The sequence below is a fragment of the Rutidosis leptorrhynchoides genome, chromosome 3 (assembly GCF_046630445.1).
Source record: "Rutidosis leptorrhynchoides isolate AG116_Rl617_1_P2 chromosome 3, CSIRO_AGI_Rlap_v1, whole genome shotgun sequence".
NCBI classification, from domain to species: domain Eukaryota; kingdom Viridiplantae; phylum Streptophyta; class Magnoliopsida; order Asterales; family Asteraceae; genus Rutidosis; species Rutidosis leptorrhynchoides.
Window position 1 is genome coordinate 631233690 of NC_092335.1, and position 17638 is coordinate 631251327.

Consider the following 17638-nt stretch of genomic DNA (forward strand, 5'->3'; position numbering starts at 1 on the left):
GTGCCAATATTAGCAAAAATATATATGACGACGCCTAATAATTACCTAAAAAAACTCATAAAATCTTTGTGCCAATATTAGCAAAAATATATATGAAAATGCAGTGTTAATAATAAGGTTAAACAACAAATGAATTGTACCAGTATTGACATCTACAATATTACACATTATCTGTCATTTATTAGAGGTTTCATAAACAGGCTGGTTAACAAATAAATTAAGTCTATAGTCGTATATATTACTCCGTACACATTAATATATTAAACATAGAATATAAATATTTCAGATATAGATATATGTCACAAAGATTAAATCTAAAAAGTATTTAAATTTGGACCAACTTTGACTTTGACCGACTCATACACGACCCATCTTTGACCCAACTTTTGAGGCGTTTTTGGGCGAAATGGGACGGATTAGTCTCTAAACCAACGTGTTGGCCGACTTTCACAACAGTGAGCAAATAACAGTCTATGTAAGAATTATTGCTTGACGTACTAATGTTAGTGTCTCAAAATTGAGTCTGATTCTAGTCTTGGTTCAGATACTTTCAAATTTGTGGTTTGTGTTCAGCACCGTTTCTGTGCGGTTTGCTTTTTTGCCACAATCCTAAAAAACAAACTTTACTTCTTCTTTTTTCTGTTTGAAGTTTTTTTCTGATCACTGACTCTTATCAAATAGGAAGCACTTGATGTATTTCTGCAACTTCCTTATAAGCATTATAACACAGGTTGGGTACTCTCCCAGGTAAAATGACTAATTTATGGTAGTGGTATGCTTATGTTGATTTTAATGGATTTCTTACTTTACCGCATTGAGGCAACTTTAACTGCAGTTTAGAAAAGATCATTTTGAATTGGCTAGTCAACAATAAATGACAGTTTACTGTTCAATCAGCTGTAACTTCCAAAGGCATGGCAGAAACAGAAATGAAAGTAACGGGCACAGTATACTCAGACATAAGTGATCTACCTAATTTATTACGACGATGTATTCAATACTTAGTGGTTATCTGCATAAACAATAAGTCAATAACACTAGGCAAATCAACCTGGAATCACCAATACCCGGTTCATCACCACAAACATCACTACTATCATTACCTTTTATTAGTCTATAAATCCCTTAACTTTACGAAAGAAATAATAGTTTACTAAATGTGTATATCTTCATGACATTACCATTAAACTTCAACAATTGATCAGGTTGTCTGAAACTAACCTCTTACAAAGAAGCATTAGTAGCGTTCTCTCCAATTTCATATTATATAAGCAAAAACAAAATCTAATCAAAGGACAAAGAAAGAGTTACTTAAACCACAATCATACTCAGTTACAACTTCCCACATTTTAAATATAACTATCACTACCCCAATTCGAATAATGCTATGAGTTTGACATAAACAAATTCATATTGTTAACACACCATATAACACCTTTATTTCATCTGCACCTTCAATGGGGTATGCAGCATGTTAGTGAAACTGTAATACATATATGCTAATTTTAATATTCAAAAGCTCAAAGCCATATTAAAATAAAAATAGCAAGTTGCCAAACCTAACCATTGCTAGAAAGTATGTGTAGCAGATCAAACCCACCCATTTTGACACATTAATTACTATTTAAAGCGTTCTAACAAACAAAATAAGGAGGAGTTAAAGCATATCAAAATCAAAATAGCAAGTTGCCAAACCTAAACCATTGCCAGAATATATGTGTAGCATGGTCTACCCTAAAAACTCTTGTAAAGATTCATATACAAACTGAAAACTCATTAGTTCCGCAAGTCATGAATAAATTGAATCGTAATTGTTCGAAGTGTACCTTTTCTTGATCATGGTTGATCAACAGTTCACAAATCTGCTATGTACTTAAAATTCACCAATACAAATCAAATCATATTCAGATAATGACCACATCACATAAATTAAATGGATTAGGATAACAAAATCCTCACATGGTTATTGACAGAATTTTAATCACAAATAAATCTACATTCAAACTACTTAACCAAGTCCGTACCTTTATTTACATTATCTTATGTATTTGTATATAATCATATTTAACTGTTTAAACTATAAATTTTACGTCTTCTAATGTGTAGGTTTTAATGAGATGTTTTTGATCATTTGTTACAATGTTTCTAAAAGAGCCATAAGATGTCATTGATCGAATTGGGTTAAGAATATTGAAAACAACAAATTACTCTATATATCAATTTGATCAAACTGAAATCATATGGCAGCAACACCAATCAACAAAAATACCACAGATGAACAAATGAAGTGTACAAAAACCTAAAATTGGAAGGAGAGATGGAGATGCAGGTTCTATCAACATAATTACCACAGATGAACAAATGAAGCCAGATCATCTAATATAACATACTGTTATCAATATTAACGTAATGTTAGTTTAATAGCAATCAAGTTCATGAAAAACGGTATTTTATCAGTTTTATCTTAGTAAATAAGAATACCTCCAGATAAAATGATGGGTGAGTTGAGCATCTAAAAACACTATGGCGGGTTGACTTATTTAAAGGATGCCAAAAGCCATGGAAGATAATCTACATACCTCATTCGGGAGCTCCTCAGCAAGATAAGGATCTATTATCTGAAGACGCCCGAGCCTTCCATGTGCTAAACCTAAGTAGTTTGCTCAGTCAAACTTCAGGAAAAGTGAGAATCGGTCAAAAGTCGGCCACATCTTTTTTTAGATTCCCTATTTTGACACCTCTGCTACCAAGATATAACATAAGACAAATTCATAGTGCAGCAAGTAGAACCAACTTGGAGAGTTGCAACAACTTGTATCCCGATTAATGTTGCAAAGTACAAAAGTAGATAATAAAACGTCACTTAAAACATCACATATTGAAAAAAAACATGTTATACCTAGTCGTATGATATATTTTTCGAATCTCCCTTTTAAGTTAACAGTGATGACTAAGATAAAAAAAAATAACCAAATTCCACACATTTAATACGAACGGGTCAAAAGACCCATTTATTAATAATGGGTAGAAATTGCTACATCTAGTGGCGGAAATAGACACTTTTTTCACTGGGGGCGAAATTTTTTTAAAAGCGTAGCAATTTTTTTTTTTTACAAAATACGAAGGTTTTTAGGCAAAATTTGAAGTTTTTTTTGCAAAATTTGAAGATTTTTGGGAAAAATTTGAAGGCTTTTGAGCAAAAATTGAAGGATTTGGGGCAAAATCTTGAGACTTTGGGGACAAAATATGAAAACTTTTAGCCAAACAAAATTGCACTGGGTTCGAAACGAAAAAACCTAAATTTTTTGCACTAAAAAAAAAATTTCACTGGGGTCGGATGACCCCACTTGCTCCATGTCATTTCCGCCCCTGGCTACATCTATACAACAATAACGTAAGAAGCATCAAATTCTCTGATTAGTTAAAGTTTTTAGCTCAAAGAATTTGGACCTTTAAATTTTTTTTAACCCAAATAGACTGATTAAACATTAATGGGTCCAATTTTCCATCTCTATCTCTAACATATATCATAATACATGAAGAAGATCGAAAGAACTGACTGCTTATTTAGTCTCGTAGCTCTTCTCGTTTTCATTTTGTAACTTACAACAACACCAAAAACAACAACATGCCTAAGCTAAATTATTTACCGAACCCTCATCTATAGTATCATATAAATCTCTAAAATGATGATGTCATAAATAAAGATTATTCAAGCTTAAAAAAATTCAAAAATAAAGAAAAAAATTCTAAACCCCTCATGATGATGTCATTAAAATAATTAATTATATTTAGTAAAAATATTAACATGTTTATTGTATAATATATGAAGCATTATGTACAACCTTATCGTAAAACACCCACATGACCATATGTACAATATTTGAAGCATTATACACAACTTTATGGTAAAACACCTCAATGACCATATATACAATATTTGAAGCATTATGTACAACCTTATGATAAAACATACCCATGATCATATATACAAACTTTAAAACAAATTGTACAATCTTTCACAAAACACCTCATGAACACTCGTTGATTTTTTGCAAAGCGGCTTTGGAAGTATGGGATAAGGTATTTGCGTGGTGGGGTCTCGCTAATATGTCCAATTTAAGTTGCAGCAAAATATGTCGTGGATCATGTTCGGCGCCTATGTCGAGTCTTGGCAAAAAAAATTGACAAGCCGTTGAATGGGTATGTGCGTACGTAATTTGGAAAAATATGAACAACATGGTTTTTCGTGGAAAGAAATGGTCTACTCCGGTTGCGTTGAATGAAATTCAAGTGAAATCATATAAATGGATATCAAAAAGATCGAGAGGAAGATGATTCGATTGGTTAACGTGGCTAAGCGATCCTAGTGTGTATTTTAGATTAAACTAAAAGACTGTAAATCGAGTTGGGGTTGCTTCCTTTGCAACCCATTTTTTTCGTGTTTGTATGTTCCTGACTGGGTTTGCATGCTCCAGATTGGGTTTTGGTGCTATTTGGTACCAAAATCTATATCCTGTACTGTAATGTGTTAGTAATGATAATCTTGCATTTCAAAAAAAAAAAAAAAAATACAAAGCCCTCATGAACACATATACAAATTTTGAAGCATGTTGTACAACCTACAAACTTCATTATTATTATATTATTATTATTCAAATATAGGTTCTCTTTACGAGATTAATTACGTTACATATGTATACGAAATACATGTCTCAATAAAATGTTGTAATGTAGGCTTTTATGACAAGAAAAATAGTAATTGTGATGAAAATTGGAAGAAGGTTGTGGGAAAATAAATGTAGTTCATTTATTTGATCAGGTTAAGTATATCAATATGTTTGTAAAAATAACGATAAGTTTCTTAGTCGAAATATGTGGTTCCACGGGTCATTAAACTAAATGACTTTAGCATTTAGGTTCACTTAATACCTAAAACATATTATTAAACTGTTTCGTTTTGAGGACATTTCACAAACACCTTACACACGAAGTTTTTAAATTAAACCATATCTCATAAAATAAATCCTACTAAATAGACAAACTTAAAATCTCAGCAAATAGTTATAAAACGTAAGGTATTGAATTGAATATAATACCTTGATTCTGTAAGAACACCACATGGTTGGTGTTCAAAAGATAAATACGGCTATAACGATCAAAGGTATGAGTAATTTTGTAGGAGAATTCGATCTGAAACAAATATTCATGGCATCAAGGGAAAAAAAAGTTTGTTAACAAAATCTTGATATACAGCAATTAAATTGGCATCAGGAGTATACAAAATATTGCGACAATCAAAAATCTGGACAATTGGTTAATCAAGAATTGGGAAAAAGACGTGATTTATTATTCGTGAGTCAAATCTCTTTGATGAAACTCTGAATTGGACGCTTCTGCTACGATAATGTTTATCAGGTTCTGAATCGGACACTCAAAAACTTTACACAACTTGATCCACAATATGATTTGGCATGTACACATAGACATCCACGTGAAACTAACTTTCCCCTTTATTTTGGTTATTATCTCTTCTTTTTGATTAATTATTCTTTCCTTCTTATTTATAATAACAATAACAAATAGCAACTAAATAATAATGACTACAATATGATTTTTATATGTGAGATCTTATTTTTTTCATTATACTATTCTTTTCTTCATCATCGTATTTTATTCTTTTGTTCATCATCAATATGGTTGAATCTTCATCTTTATCTTCTCCACCGCATGAATCAAATGAATCTTCTTCTTTTACTTCTCCTTTAGATGACGATGATTATTTATCAGAAACTCGGAATGACAAAATTGATGAAGGAATGACCGAGTAAGTAACTGCTATTATTTGTATATGTAATATGGATGCACAGTAGATTTTTACTTGGCCGTTAGTCAATTTCTATTGTTTCGATATACAATAATATATATGTAACTTTGATGCACTATAAAATTAATCATATTATTGATATTAATGATTATTGATGATTGCTTTATTCTTTCTTTATACAAATGAAGATGCAATATAAATCAATATAAATCAATTCTTCGATGCATACTGTTATTTTGACAAAACACTAATTTAAACTGCACAATAGTAATTATATTGGTTGGAATTAGCTATAGATATGTCATATAAATTTGTAGACAGAAAAGTCTAATTTTCATGTGATCATAATATTGCGGTTATATTTTTTTAATTTGTAGGAAGTGCCACATTCATGTGGAAAAAGAAATTGACAACGAGGAGGAAGAATGTCAAGAGTACGGGTTTGATCAAGAAAACAATATTGAGAATGTACAATATAATGAAAGAATTGAAGAACCAAAAATTGGCATGACTTTTGACACATTTGAAGAACTTGGAAATTTTTATGCAATGTATGGAAAGAAAATAGGATTTGGAGTGTATAAGAGATCCTCTCAAAAGTCTGATATTGATGACACTATAAAGTATGTTATGTTTTCTTATAGTCGGGCTCAGAAGTTGATTTCATAATCACCCTTTTAGTCCTAGCAAAGGACAATTTCATCATTGTTATCGGGTAGTAAATCGACATGTGAAAAGACAACTTGAAATTCATCAAAGAGCAGAGGAGTAAGAATGAATAAGAGTTTTAATACGTTAGTCGTAGAGAGCGGGGGATACGAAAATTTATCCTTTACGGAAAAAGGTTGTCGTAATTATATTGATAAAGTTAAACGCTTGAAGTTTGGAGAAGGTGATGCTGAAGCAATACAAAGTTACTTTGTGAAGGTTCAATCTACAGATCGTGACTTTTTTTACGCGTGGGAACTGGATGAAGAAAATAGACTAAAGAGTTTGTTATAGGCGGATGCAAGGTGTAGGGCAGCTTATGAGGAATTTGGGGATGTTGTGACATTCGATACAACATATTTGACAAATGAGTATGAGATGCCCATGGCTCCATTTGTAGGGGTAAATCGAATGAAGATACTAGAACATTCACATGGCTCTTTTGATCTTGGCTATCGTGCATGTGAGGGCGTGCTCCAAACGCCATTATTACCGACCAAGACCAAGCTATGAAAAATGCAATTGAGATTGTTTTCTCGAATGCACGTCACAAGTACATTGTAACTATCTCTTGTAAATTAGAACTATACAAACTTTGTTTGTTTTTTATTATTTTTAAATTATCTTATAGTTATAGTTTAATGAGTATTGGTTTTGTTATTTTTATTTTTTAGGTGGTGTTTGTGACATATCATGAAAAATTGTCTGACAAATTCAGTAAACATAAGAAATACAAATCAATCAAGTACCATCTTAAAAATGTTGTTTATGATTATTTGACTATTAGTGAATTTGAGAAAGCATGAAATACAATGATAGAAAGATACAAGTTGGAAAAAATAGATGGCTTAATGGTTTTTATGCTGAAAGAAAACGATGGGTCCCTTGTTTTGTGAAAGACACTTTTTGGGCAGGTATGTCTACTACACAACGCAGTGAGGGCATTAACGCGTTTTTTGATAAATATGTAAATAGAAAAACTACATTAAAGCAGTTTGTGGAACAATATGAAAATGCAATGAGGGACAGGGTTGAGAAGGAGAACATGGAAGATTTTAATTCCTACAAATCATTGTATCCGTCAATTACCCGTTATGCCATGGAGAAACAAATGAAGGATGTTTTAACCAATGCTAAGTTTAAAGAGTTTAGAGAAGAGTTGACTGCAAAGATGTATTGTGTGATTGGCTCCATAAAGTTACATGACGTGTATTCAGAATATGATGTTGTTGAGGATGTAATGAATAATGAAAATCTCGCTAAGAAACACTTTACAGTTCGGTCCAAAAAGGGGGATTTAACTGAAGAATGCGATATTAGGTGTATATGTCGTTTGTTTGAGTTTAGAGGAATGTTGTGTCGTCATGCACTTACGGTACTGACTAATGAGAATTATTATTTAGTTTCAAGTAAATACACCTTAGGAAGATGGAGAAAGGATGTTAAGAGAAGACATACTAACGTAAAAGTAACTTACGGTGATTGGGTTGACTCGGATGTTGGTCGTCGTTATGAAAAAAATGTTTCACGCTTTTTCTGAAGTAGCATATTTGGCATCCGAGCTAGACGAAAAATGTAATCTTGTACTTGATGTGACAACCCGGAAATTTCCGACCAAATTTAAATTTTATCTTTATATTATTCCGACACGATAAACAAAGCCTGTAATGTTGAAATCTCGAAAACTTTGAACTATGTTTATGTATTCAGTTACCCATTGACTATGCTCGATGATTCACGAACTATTATGTGTATAGTTATGTATTATAATATATAGTTATATAAATTGGAAAACGTTAACAAAGTATTAAACGTATAATACTTTACATGAATGTATTTGCTTCAATATGTTTATCGATGGAATTAGAAGATAATATCAAATGATTGATTTATCATATACATTATGATATGATTACAAGTCTCTGTTGTGAGTTCCACATTGATTTGAGAAATCTTTCCATTTTAACTATATTCGAAAAATATCAAAGTAATTTTCAAGTAAAAACAAATATGTCAAATAACGATAACCGGGCAAAGGTTAGTAGAGATTATTGTTTAAACTTTCAACGCTTGTTTTACAAATATTGCCTCGTGTCTCTTCATAAATTAATTATTTAGTTGTCATAATATTAAAACGTTATTTGATATAATAACTTTTATTATTTAAACAATTTTAATGTATATAAAACAACTTTGCAATATAATTAGTTTTGAAAAATTAAATATTATATTATTAAAATATTTCAATTATATATGTTATGTATAAATTTATATATATATATATATATATATATATATATATATATATATATATATATATATATATATTACAATAAGATAAAATATAAACTTAGTTATAAAAACGTTTTGGTATAAATTACTTATATTGATAAACAACGAGAAGTTGATTTATAGAAGCAAATGACCAAAACACTCAAATGAATAAGTTACATTTCAATTAGTATAATTATTGGTGGAATAAGTCTAATTATTGATAAAGGTACTTGTCGCGAAACGTAAAGTACAAGTTTTTAAGCGTACGAAAGGACGTTTGAAAAACCGAAATCGGTACGTAAGTCGAGCGTCAACGTACAATTCATCGATGCAAAAATTACAAGTCAACTATGCACGAGAATATAATATAATATTTAATTAATTCTTAAGATTAAATATATTATAAATTAAATAATATATATATTATGAATCATAAGTGTCGGCAGGTATTGTGAACGAATATTGGCCCTTTTCTTTTAGCCATGCGATCGCATGGCTATACCACTCAAATCCCATGCGATCGCATGGTGTGGGTAGGTGGGAAAAGTGTGTTTAAATACGATCGAATTCTGGCTCAGTTTACTCATTCAATCCATCAATCTATATCTCTCACATATTTATATTATAAATATAATAATTATTATTATTATTAAGATTAATATTATTATTAGTATTATTTATACATAAAACACTACGACGAGGTCCTGCTCGCGAGTTTTTTTTTTTTTAATGGATTTTTGAAGAGGGATAGAGCTAAGGAAGTTATGAGTTATAGCTTTGGAGGTTATGGGTTATAGCTTTGGAGGTTATGGGTATGATTTGGGGGTATGCTCGCGAGGTCAATCTAGTGTTTATCGTCTCCGTTGCGTTTACGTACCATTCCTCCAATATTGAATCTCAATATTGATAGGTGAGCACTCATAACTTAATTTTTTTATATTAATAGTGTATCCCTGACTAGTGCTCGAGTATATAGGATTATGCATGATTGTAATTTTGATATTGTCATTAGTTAGGTTATGTTGAATCATGAATTAGATACATATGCTACTGAGATAGGGTATATGATATGCATGTCATTGGAAAGCTATCGAAAAATTAAGAACTTTTCATTTAGAACTCGAATGGTTTCGATGAACAGATTGGAAGTTATAGTCAACTGAATTTTTGTATTATTATTAAAAATGATTATTATTGTCGTCGTTATTATCGTCGTCGTTATTATTATTATTATTATTATTATTATTATTATTATTATTATTATTATTATTATTATTATTATTATTATTATTATTATTATTATTATTATTATTATTATTATTATCATCATTATTATCATTATCGTTATTAATAAAAGGTATTATCATTAAAAATTATTATTTTTATTATTATTACTATCGTTATTATAGTTAAGATTATAATTAGTATCATTATTATTATTATTATTATTATCATTAAAATAGTTATTAGTATTATCATAATATTTATTATTATTAGTATTATTATAATTAAAACTAATATTAGTAACATCTAATTATGATCACTATTATTATCATTATCATGAACGCGATATAAAAGACGACTAAAAGCTATTAACAAATTGATTAAGAAATAATGAGTATAAGTATCATGATGAAATTAAAATATTGAAAGGCATTGATTTAGATAAAAATATCGTTTTCATTATTTTTATCATTATTATTATTAAAAGTATTATTAATATTAAAACTATCATTTTTACAAAAATTATTATTTATAGGAATATCATTGTTAATATAAAATATCCTTATTATTATTATTATCATTTTAATAAAAATTATCATTTTATCATAATATCATTTTTAGTAAAAATAAATATTGTTATTGTTATTAGTAGAATAATAATAATTATTATTACAAAATAATACCACTTTTACGTAGTATTGTTATTATCGATATTATTTTATCAAATAAATATGTGATACAAAGATATTTTACTACGTGTAAAATAATTACATTAATAATACCTATCATATTATTTTTATGATATTAAATGAATTTTATAAATTTTATTACTTAAGATATATAAAAGTATATTTTTATTATATAAATTTTAATATAAAATTTTATTTATTAATAAATGAATTATATGATTTACTCTAATAAAATTTGTTAAAAATATTTAAATATATAAAATGACTATATTTAAACTATATAATAATCATGTATAAATTTTAGAAGTCATTTTGGTCAAGATGACTTTTGTTGACTTTTGCATATTTAGTCTCGAGCATTAGGATTGTGGTACACTATGACTTGACCTAAATTGTTAGACAAATATTGACCAACATATAAATATATATAATTAATATAGGTTCGTGAATCCGAGGCCAACCTTGCACTTGTTCAATGCCATCATATGCTTAAGTACTACGAAATACAATATGGTGAGTTTCATTTGCTCCCTTTTTAAATGCTTTTGCAATATATATTTTTGGGACTGAGAATACATGCGCTGTTTTTTTATAAATGTTTGACGAAATAGACACAAGTACTAAAAACTACATTCTATGATTGGATTATCGAAATCGAATATCACCCCTTTAGCTTGGTAACCTAAGAATTAGGGAACAGTACCCCTAATTGACGCGAATCCTAAAGATAGATCTATGGGCCTAACAAACCCCATCCGAGGTATGGATGCTTTAGTACTTCGACTTATTATTATACACACAAGAGGATTCTGTTTTGGGGATATTCTATATGCATCTTGTTAATGTCGGTTACCAGGTGTTCACCATATGAATGATTTTACCTTAATGCAGACGAGAGGATTCTGCTTGAGGATTATGTTTATAAAAAAAAAAATCTTGTGGTCTATTAAAATTATGAAAATGATCGATTATGATAAACTAATGAACTCACCAACCTTTTGGTTGACACTTTAAAGCATGTTTATTCTCAGGATTGAAAGAAATCTTCCGCTGTGCATTTGCTCAATTTAAAGATATTACTTGGAGTCATTCATGGCATATTTCAAAAGACGTTGCATTCAAGTCGTTGAGTTCAGTAAAGATTATGATTAAGTAATGACAGATTAGATCATTTATAGTTGGATATTATGAAATGGTATGCATGCCTGTCAACTTTCGATGTAATGAAAGTTTGTCTTTTAAAAATGAATTCAATGTTTGTAAAATTTATCATATAAAAGTCAAATACCTCGCAATGTAACCATATGTTATTGTATTCGTCCTTATGGATTAGGATGGGTCGCTTCACTTGATCGAGTCAAGGACTTAAAAAGTGAAATTTTAGGTGTAACTAGCACTGTAAGCCCCGTGCATATGCCAACAATCGGTGTTTGTGACAAGGATAACGGTAAGACTCGTAATCCTCCAAAAGTGCAGAGAAAAGGGCATCCTCCGAGCAAGAGACAAAAGTCTATGTCCGAAAAAAAATTACTACTGTTCAAAAAAGGAAGAAGGTATTGTAAATAAATAATTTATTTCGATTGTAAAGTGTATGAATCTACTAGACTATTTTTATATTTTTGCTTGTGATTATATAAATTGGAAGATTCCGGGCTTACTGAACTTGATTGTGGAGCCACTTCAAATGCAACATCGAAGAAACGATCTAAGAAGGATAAAGAGATAATTACAGATACAATTACTTATAGGTGTTATTTGAATTCCTTACGAAGTTTTGTGACACCACAAATTTATGTATTGAATTCCTTATATATGTTCATGTCATTTTTATTCTTGTGTAGGCCAATCAAAATAACTTATATGTTCCAAGTGCGATAATTCCGAATGGGTATACTAATTTCCCACTTCACTATGGTGAATTCGTACCGAGATATAATATGCAAGAACCATTGTATTCTTCGCAAAGCGGACATATTTTTCATCATGTGTCTCCACACATAGAAGATGCACAAATGAACGGATCATCACATATAAACTCTATAGATGCATCAATGAACACTCTCAATATGTCATTTGGCCCTCCAACTAATCCATTTTAGTTTACGTATATGAAGTTCTGCAATATGGTTTCTTAGCTATTTCAGTTTATGAATTGTTTATGAATTTATGATTGTTGGTTTAGACTGATTTGTTTATGAATTTATGATTGTTGGTTTGGCTACTTTTCTCAGATAATGGTGGACACTTTATGTGTCAACTACTTTAATTTTGTGATGAATGCATGGTACTCTTAAAGTCTTAATATCCTCTATGTTATAGTAACTTTTATTTGTTTTTATGGTGCATGTTTTGAAGTATAATGTATTAATGTATATATATTTTTTTTTTTTTTTTTTTTTTTTGAAAGGCAAGCTTGCATCAGTCCGGACCGAAGCCTAGTCATCATTTGCACACACACACGCTTTCGGGCAGGAAACCCGAACCACACTCTGAGGATCCGACCCTTAAACCATCCCGAGGGGCAGGCGGGCCGGATCTTAGTCCCGGAGCGGGTCGGTAAAACCTTCCCTTTGGGCCACCTTCAAGGAATAATGTTTCAATTCCTAGAGCGGGTGACGAGGTTCGAACCCGAGACCTCTAGCCCTGCGAGTACACAAGTGTAACCGCGGTACCATTGAAGCAATGCTTCGTTGGTATTAATGTATATATATTATGTTTGCAAACAATTTAACCCCATGGTGTTGTTAGTATCAAATTTGCATCAAATAGGTCAGATGTCTACGGTTTGAAAATAATGAAATTGGCTAATATTTTGAATAGAGTTTGACAAATCCAAATTTTTAAAGGACGTGTTCACAAATAATTGTAGATGATATTAAAGAAAATACTACGTAATAACATAAAAGTAGGGATGCCAAAAAAAAAGGAAGACAGTTATGTATGACGTGGTTGACATGTCATATGCCAACTCATTGTGTGACTAAAATTGTGTAAACTTTATGTGTGGAGATAGCAAATCTCATTTAACATATCATTAGCCACATAAGCAGATTAAGTATATGACTGATACGTCAGCAAATGCACATGCTTTATTATATGTTATACTAGTTTTTTGAGCCCGTGCGTTGTACGAAAAACATAATAATAAATAGATAAATTATAAATTATAAAAACACCAATAAATAAATAAATAAATATCATGTCATGTGTGTGTGTGTGTTAAAAATCAATTTAACATACAAACATAAATCATAACCACCATAAATTTAAAACAAAGTTAAATAAATTTATTGTATTGCCTTGAGCCCGTCCTTCAAATAAAAATTTACCTAATTCATTGTCACATTAACTATTGTATAACACCTCTTGTTGTTCATGTAACAATTTTATTTTTACTTTCGAAAATATAATTATAACTTTATAATTATTATAATCTATAGTTAATATTAAAATCCTATAAAATTATTATGCTAATTCCTTTGTTAAGAAATAATTAAAAAGAAAAAGAAAAAATTTTAAGCATGACGGGTGATGTCATTAATCTAAATAATTTTAAATTAAAATTAAATCTTATTAATTAATTATTATTATTAAATCTTATTAATAATTATTTTAATTATTAAAAATAAATAATTATGAGTTATTCTAATTAATTATTTTGAATTGAGTATGAGAAGATAAAAGTTAAGTGAAAGGAAACCAATTCTAAATTTATATTTTAATTTACACTTTTAAAATAAAATAATAACCAATATTATCTCTTATTATGCATTTTAGGTGTTTGATGAAATATTCAGCTGACGAGTTTCTTAGTCGGACTCTGTAGTTTCACGGGTCATTAAACTAAATGACTTTAGCATTTACGTTCACTTAATATCTAAAACATATCATTAAACTGTTTCGTTTAAACAACCCCGTGATTCAACGGGTCATTTCACTGGTATAAATCTATATTTCTATTAAAATCCTATAATGATGATGTCATTATTAGGCTAATTCGTTTATTAAAAAAAATCAAAAAATAAAAGAAAAAAATATAAGCATGGTGGGTGATGTCATTAATCTAAATAATTTTGAATTAAAATTAAATGTTATTAATTAATTATTATTATTAAATCTTATTAATAATTATTTTAATTATTAATATTAAATAATTCAGAATTATTTTAATTAATTATTTTGAATTACGTACGAGAAGGTATAAAAGCTAGTCAGAAAGAAATCAATTCTAAATTTTTGTTTTAATTTACACTTTTAACATAAAATGACAACCAATATTATCTCTTATGATTGGATGTGGATTGTTTAATATGCATTTTAGGTGTTTGATGAAATGTTCAGTTGACGAGTTTCTTAGTCGGACTATGTGGTTCCACGGGTCATTAAACAAAATGACTTTAGCACTTACGTTCACTTAATACCTAAAACATATTGTTTAAACAAACTCATAGTTTCACGGGTCATTTCACTAGTCATATAAATATTACAGAAAATATTATAATCATATACATTTAGATAATTACTTCCTATATTTGTACCACTAATTAGGGTAAGGACTAAAGTTTAAAACAACCATACTTAGTACCAACTTTTAAACATAATACACGAATTGTCCCAGCTTTTAACGATAGTTAGTATAGTATTTCCCATCTATTATAAGTAAGTAGATAAAGTCAAACTTATGTTTATTCTTGAACTCATGTAAATAATTATATAGAAATATGTAAAGCAATAGTGAGGTTTTATCTTAAATATTGATATTGATACGTGTTAATTGTATATATACCCCGTAGATAGTAACGAATTAAATTAAGAATGTACCAAAAACTATACATGTAAAATGGGCTATACGAATTTTAAAAATCTTTTCTATTTTTAGATTGTTTAATTTATTTATGTTTGACATGTGACAGTTTTAATGAGAAGACGACATGTCAGCATTATGGCACGCACTTTATATAATGTATCTACAGTAGATAGATATATATTATTGCTGAAGAATGTCCTATTTGGTAATTTTATATGATATGTTATCAAATAATAAGATTTTTTCAAACACTAAAAAACTAATTATCTGATTATTACGTATCAAACAACATAATTAAATTCAAACACTAATTAAAATAAACACGTTTTGATACAACTGATTACTTGATTATAATTATTTAAAACGTATAATCGGTTTACAAAACGTAAATCCAAACACCTCGTATATGTAGAAGACATGTTAAAGAAAAAGAAAAAAAGATAGAAGAAAGAGTCGGAAAGGATAACATAGATAGTAAAGTGTACGTCGTGAAAATAATGAATATCAGTATCAGTTTATATCAAAACCCTATAAAAATGACAAGATTTTGGGCACTTTTTGGTGGGTCTGAGCTCAAACAATGAGTGAGATAATGAGACCCACTAATTATTTAATACATAACTTATATGAAGTTTTAAAATTGAATCATAGATGTATATATCATTATCATTCATGTAGTAAGTTTAATATGTGATCAGGGTCGTCACTATTTTAATGAATCTTATTAGAGACACAAAAAATAACCCTTAAAAACGCTAAATTTATAATACATATATGAAAAGATATCTATTGCCAATAAAATTATCAATAGAATAGAAGATAATGTACAATTAAATTGTATGATAAATTAATTTTCATGCTTCGATTTGTGTATAAAGATATAAATGAATGTATTATTATATAGGACTTTTGAAATTTTGGGCCCCTACCAAATTCAAGGCTGTGTTCGATTGCACACTTCGCACATGTCGCCGAGACGCCCCTAAATATGATATATTGGTAAAAGTAGATAAATGTGTTTATGTTAGAAATTTGAAATTAAAAAATTAAACACTTCTAACACTCCCTCCGTCCCAATAAAAAAGTCCACATTACTATTTATATATGTCCCAAAATAGATGCCCCTTACTCAAAATAACACTATAATGTCACTAAAATTTCAATTACACCCTTTTTATATATGGAAGTCAGCAATACATTTACTCATAAGTTCTTCTCTCACTTACTTTATTAAGGAAACTAATTAATTCGGATTCGGATAACATATTAAATGAATGACAAAATAGACATTTTAACAGCATATCTTAAATCCAACAATTTTTGTTAGGAGACACTTTTTTCGTTACGGAGGGAGTATATGGTAATGTGTGCTCATTAACTCTGTATAAAACTTAATTTCTTGAATATGACTTCTCATATTCTTTCATTAAAAAGTTATATCGACTAAGAGCACTCTTAACCATGACATAATGTCATCCCATGAAGGACTGCCACATCAGCGTCACATTAGCACTTCCTTCACATCACTAACCAAAGACTAACTGTTAATCACCATGACGTACCCATCACACACTTCCTCACACCCACTAAATTAATCAATTATTTACGGGTACAAGTAATAAGACAAAATGTACAACAAATAAATGCTTCGGTTCCGTGATCAATTGTGTGTGGCAACGGAGAAATGGAGTGCGGTGAAACAACCACTAACCAACGGCTTGTTGCTAATATTGGTGTGATGGGAAGGCGGAGGCAATGGCGGAGCCAACCACGAACCGATAAGAGTGCTCTAATTAGAAAAAGAATTCAATCCGATAATTTGGAAAAGCTACGGTTACTTTTTAGATAAGTAGAGTCAATAACCTTGAAACTTCTCAAATTTTACGTGCTTTACAAGACGGGTTGAAGATAAATGAAGTTTTAATCATCAATTGTACCAATATTTACAGTTTTACACTACTTTATTAAATTAAATACCAATACTAATAAACAAAAATGGTTGACATACTCTTATTTGTCGGATCCAATGTGAATAATACTAGCACATTTTCCTTCGTTAAACCTTCAGGCTTTTTATCCACTACGATTTATTTCTTTTACTTCTATTTT